The sequence below is a fragment of the Strongylocentrotus purpuratus genome, unplaced genomic scaffold, assembly GCF_000002235.5.
Source record: "Strongylocentrotus purpuratus isolate Spur 01 unplaced genomic scaffold, Spur_5.0 spur5_scaffold_7, whole genome shotgun sequence".
Taxonomy (NCBI): Eukaryota; Metazoa; Echinodermata; class Echinoidea; order Camarodonta; family Strongylocentrotidae; genus Strongylocentrotus; species Strongylocentrotus purpuratus.
In genome coordinates, this window is record NW_022145613.1 from 24,707,520 (window position 1) to 24,714,140 (window position 6,621).

Here is a 6,621-nt window from a genome sequence, read left to right on the forward strand (position 1 = left end):
GTATTGAGCTTCACGTGCTTGGTCTGTTTACATCGAGTTTTAAAGTTAACTTTTAAGTAAAACTTCTAATCACTCGTAATGTTATGAACCGGAGCAATATAACGCCGAGTTCCTATAGGAAATCTATTTATTCAGATGATCATATCTCAGCCCATACTTAACATATTCAATTGGTTTTCGACGTTTTGAAATTATTTTTGATGCTCTTTCTGGAAATGAAGACAAAATTGAGAAATTCCCAAAATAGATTTTTGATGACGTCACACTTCACTACTCTATTGCAACATCGTATGGGCAAATCGCAGTTCGACTTATATCAATTCTATTCTTAAATTACAAAACAAAAACTATCCGTATTTGTACAGGATCACATTATTTGGCTCACACTGACCCCTTATTCTTTGGCTCACACTGACCCCTTATTCTTTAAACTTAGAACACTAACAAAAAATGATTAGAATACTATTCAAATAGCAGTTATCATGTTCAAGTATATCAATAAACAACTTCCACCATCCTTGATAACATGTTAATTTGAATAGTTCTGTTCATGCTTACCCCACTCGCATATCTAGAAATTTCCACCTAACTAACCCCAAATTATTATTAGTAACGCACAAATCCATTAGACATTGTGGTCCGGATATTTTGAATAATTTTCTTGACAACATCAAGTCTTGTTCAACCCTCTATTCCTTGAAAGCCACACTTAAACGAAAAATAATACAATCATATGTGCCAAACGCTCTAAATTAGTATAATAGCTTTGTATGAAACCATGATTTAATGTTCATTTTTACTCAACTGCCGTCTGCTGCACCCGCACATGCAATTGCACTGCACCCACTTGATTACTAGGTTTTACCAGAGAGTTTTGTTGCCAAATCTTTGTTTCTATTTTTTTCACGAGGCCGCCATCCCTTTCCATCCTAACCGCTCACGATGGCAGTCTCCTGCGTTCTGAAATTTATCTCTTTAGTTAAATGAAAAATATAAACAAATATATCCGTTATACTCGTTTATATGCTTTGTATTATGGTTATTATATAATATTATTAGACATGATTTGCTATGTATGTAATACTTATGTAAAAGTGTATAACCTTGTTTATCTTATTTGAACGCAAAAATAAAATTAATCAAACAAAACAAACAGTGCTTTATTTTTTACAAGGGGCTTCTACTTACAACTGCCAATGACAAATGTGTCATTTTTGGTAGAAAAAATAAGGTACACGTATCCTAAGGAAAAAATAGTTTATGGAGTTGAAACACATTCAATAATTTTGGCTCCCGAAATATCGGTTGTGAATGAGTTTTAATTGGATTGTCGTTATCATCGCAAATGGTATGTTATAATATGTTAGCCAAATTGTCGCCATTATCGAATACATCGTTATTGCTTGTTACCGTTACTCCTATCTTGTTGTGCGTAATGCAATGCCCGTATATTAAGAAACCATTGCTTTTAAATTGTAAGAGAAGCTTTGCAAAATCAATAAAAGATGGTGTGTTTAGAAGGCTGTAAGCTTTCATGTTTTGTACTTCAAAATGAAGGCTGAGATGATGAGCTAGAGAGTTGAACGTAAAGAGGACTGTTTTAGATAAAAGCAGTGCTTAAAGGTACTATGTCCCATTTGCAGGCCAAAAAAATGAAAAAGTTAAATTCCAACTGCATTCGAAAGATAATACTAATTTAGAACTTCCCTAAAAAAGGTGGGGCTTGAAAATGTCTTCAAGTGGGAAAATAACGACTATTAGTTGTCAAATCGACTTTAGGGCTATAGAGCCCAAAAGTAATAGTCTTGATTTTCAGACAATCGTACCAAATGGTCATACGTTTTATGCTGCGCAAAGATTCAATCAGTTTAATCTTGGCCATCACAGAAGTGGGTTATTGATGTAGACAAATGCTCATGTCCCCTTAACTCTTTTCATGTATGTTATTACCAAAGAAGAAAAAAGCCAGTCAGTCACTCAATAGTGTCTGACAGTGAAGTCTAGCAAGTAAACGGGTTTCCTTGCATAATTTGAATATGAGGACACTGCTAACGTTTAAATTTCACAGATAGGACGTACATGACATATTCATAATTCCTGCAAAGTTCCGCAGAATTTGAGGTTGGCTGCAAAAGGGACATAGTACCTTTAAAGCTATATAACAAACTCATTGATGTAGGAGTTTGGGAGTTTGAATGATGGAAATCCATCGTACCTACATGAAAAAAGTCAAGAGCGCCAACTTGCGGGAGTCATATGCATCTTGTCGTGTTTATCACGATTTAAACACATTCTATATTTGGATTAAAAATCACTTTCATTTATTTCGTGAACACAAATATACACTTATATCAGAGAACAAGAACCTTTGAAAGAGCGACTCTCCAATTCTTTTAATTTCACATATATGCCGTGTGCAAGGTTTTAACAAACCACCATATGCTTTCAGGAACATGTCTTGCATTGTATCGAACAGATCAACGTCGATTTTCATACATTTTATAACGACTTGTTCCACGAAATCTAATTAACACATATTACTGGTGAAAAGATTATCGTAGGATGTGGCAGTTTGTTAGGAATGTACTTATCTTGAATGCCGTAGTAGAAATCACAAACTTATTTTAATTCAAATCTGCGATGATTAAATTTGATGTAAAATACCGATAAATATTTCATAATGTTTATATAATTTCCATATTTTCAGATTCCATGCTTTCTTTTAACTGTAGTCGAAAATTCAAAAAACATCATCCCCACTTCAAAACACATTTACGTATAACTTTAAGAAATGGATATTTGTAAATATACTTTGGGAAAATGAGGCATTCGTCTTTTCCGAACAACCCATCGTTCTTTAGTACATGATTGGTTCGAATCTCGTGGTTTGAAATAATCAGGTGTAGGTAAGGACTGCTCAGAATGGATAGAAATAGATGAGCAGGAATCTCCTTTCCTCTTTAGGTTTTTTTTTTTTTTTTTATCTAAAAGGAATATCATATTTCAAATAGAGGGATTGACCAGTGCATCCAAGATCATGCATATAATTACCTTCTTTGATTTTCTGTCTTGCCTTAATCCCTCCCATCACATTCTGCGGCTTTGAACAAAATACTATCATTTGTTATATACCTCTCTTTAGAAATCTAGCCATGTGATTGGTCGAACTTGGAGTCTTGATTTTAGCCATGCCCGCCTACCGGTCAATAGCTTTCTTTAAGATGCCCATTGCCCCGGGTAAGGGGCCGCAAAAATAAACTTTGCTGAGATACCCATTGGTTTACGTGTGCACAGTTTCTTTGTGCGAGCGCGGATACCATATAGAGCTCTTTGTCTGCGATTCCCGAATAATCGTTACCAGGCGCGTACGCAGGATTTTTTCAAGGGGGGGGGGGGTTTAACGTTTATAAATCGGGCCGAAAATTTCGCAAAGACTCAGCCAGCCGTTGAATAAGCGGGGGGGGGGGGGGGGGGGGGGGGGTAAGAGGACACTCTTTTTTTTTTTTTTTGGTCTCGAAATTTGAAAATTTGACATTTCGCTCCACTGGGGGGGGGGGGGATTAGGTCACCTTTTTAGGTCAGCCATGGGAATAATTTTTTTTAAATTTTTTTTATTTAATAATAAAAAAAAAATAAAAAAAATAGGGGGGGGGTTTACACACATAAAAGTACCAAAGGGGGGGGGGGTTTAACCCCCAAAACACCACCCTGTGTACGCGCCTGATCGTTACATTCAGGCAATTTTCCAGCGGAGATTTACAGACAGTGTCTCAGATTTGCTGTAATGTTTCAACTAGTCTTTACTCAAGAAAAGGATAAGGTAAAAATTCTTTGTAGATTTGTGGACTGCTTTAATATTCGAAACATAGCTGTTTCTATACTTGCTCTCGGGCACGTTACATCCTGCTTTAACCCCTCGGCGCCCCGGGGCGGACAGCGATGCCTCTCATAGCAGTCAATATATCTATAATGCTTGCCCTTACGTGTCTGTAATATTGCTAAAAAGCCGTGTGTCGCACCTTCCCAGCCCACCCTCATTTCCTCATCTCTCTCTCTCTCTCTCTCTCACTCTCTCATTCTCACACACACACTCTCTCACTCTCTCTCTCTCTCTCTCTCTCTCCTCTCTCACTCTCAGTCTCTCTTTCACCGGTCATCAATTTCCAAGTGCCCACTTTTCTTCATTACTCTTGTATATGTCCCCCCCCCCCTCTCTCTCTCTCCGAAGCCAATCGGAAACAAGTGGTAATGTATCACCTTCTAAAATTGCACCGACTTGGACTTTCAATGCACGTTTGACAAATTCAGAATAATGTGAGGGTGAAAGATGCAGATTAAAGAAAATATTGGTTAGGAAAAAAATGGACAAACAAAAAGAGAGAAATATAAAGACAGACAGAAGACAGACAGAAACAGAGGAAGAGATATACAGAGAGAAGGGAAGAGAGAGAGAGAGAGAGAGAGAGTTGATAATTATATCAAAGAACAAAAGAGTAATGATCGTGGAATAGTTGTTGCAACGTCGTCAAAAGCAACCTCAAACACGACATATCTTGGCAGTGTTTGATACAATGTTTTACGGTTGCTTTCGGCTATCGATTGTTGGAGTGCGTGCAATCCATTTGCTTTATCACAAAGGTCAATGCGTCTTCTCACCAGAGGTCAAGTACCTCAAAGCCTTGCCTTCTCACCGCCGCGGCGCTCAGCCGGTAGGCAATACCCTGGGAGATCTGCTAGACACGGAGAGATATAACACTGTACTGGCTGATTGATGGGGTGAGGCACAACTCTCACCTGCCCCCACCCCCCTTGAAAGTCCAAGACTGTTCCACCCCTCCCATTTTTGAAAAGAATTAGAAGTAGAAATAGCAGTAGTAGTTGTAGTAGTAAGAGTAGTAATAGTAGTAGTAGAAGTAATAGAAGTACAGTAGTAATAGTAGTAGTAGTTGTAGTAGTAGTAGTAGTAGTAGTAGTAGTAGTAGTAGTCGTCGGCGTAGTAGTAGAAGCATTGTAGTAGTAGTGGTATTGGTGGTAGGGGTGGTAGTGGTGGTAGTAGTGGCAGAAGAAGTAGTAGTAGTCGTCGTCGTAGTAGTATTATCATTGTAGTAATATTAGTGGTGGTGGTGGTGGTGGTAGAAGGAGTAGTAGTAGTAGTAGTAGTAGTAGTAGTAGTAGTAGTAGTAGGATGTAGTGCTAGTAGCCTAGTAGTAGTATTAGTAGTAGTGCCAATTACTGTTATAGGCAAATTTTTGTGATGTTATCTTTGTAAAATGTGTTTTTCATTATTATAATGATAATAATAAAAAAGATTGATTTATTAAGCGCATATAAAACGGAAGTTCCTCTATGCGCTTTACAATCATGGACAAACTGTCTTCTTCTTCTTTGTTCCCAACCTTATACAGGGAAGTGGAGAGCATTTTTAATATGTATAATCATGTAAGCAAACTTTCCACACAGAGATGGCAAAATTCATATTGGAATGCTGAAAAGGTTACAAGGCTCATGCAATAGTCATATCTAATATTGAGCCAATTTTGATGATATTTGAGCAAGCTAATTGTAATCGTGAAAAGGTTACTGTGCAAAGTCAATAGTCGTACATTGTAGCATTCTGCATGGTATTAATTTTGACTCTGCTAGTTTGATACATCTGTGACACAGAAAGTTTCGAAAACAATAGATAAAACCGAAAACATGTAGCGTATAGCTAATTTTATAAACAGGACCTAAGTTATTCTTGGTACATTTTTTTCGCTTACCATGCCATGTTTCCAATACGTCATAACATTTGAGAGTCATGGGACATGATATGAACCGCTATTAATCAGCATGGTTTAGTAGGGTAAAATAAGAATCATCAGAAGGGGCAAGTGCATTTAAGGTATGATAATTTTTTAAGGAGTAGGGGGCAACGGTAAGATTACTTTTTTCACTACTTTAATCCACTACTAATAACCATGACGTGAGTATACAAACTGGAAATATTTGTCGAACCATTTCGTTGCAAAATCATTTTAAGACAAAACAAAATCGCCTAATATGTTGTTACATATCAAAGTTATACTCATTTTTTGAACTGTTAATACTGCTAACATTATTTAATTAAGAATAAAGAAAGAAAATATCATTCCATCTAATACCTAAAGTAAATTGGTAGACAAGTTTGGCCCATAGATTTATTCATACGTTTTATCCATATATATAACAAAAAGAAACACAATTATTCACTAGAAAATGCCAAAATCCGGGCCACTTGTTATACCCATTGGATTCATTGTACTGTATATTAGTTATAAAATACATATCTTTTCATATTGATTGAAAGAGCTACCGGAATCTCCGACTTAGTAAACCTTACTTAATATTGCACTTGGGTTGAGATTCCTGGGATTTGGGTTGATAAACGGTTAGTGAACGGAATTGAAATTTCAGAGACATGTCGACGTCGTAATTATATTTAGGCCAGCATAATAATGATATGCCCTCTGTCACCACAACCACCACCACCACCACCTCCATGAACACACCACTGTTTTCAATGATTGTATAAAACCCCTATAGAATACGACGTATAGCCATCCCTAGGGCATATAGGATGATCGGTGGATCTAACTTCAT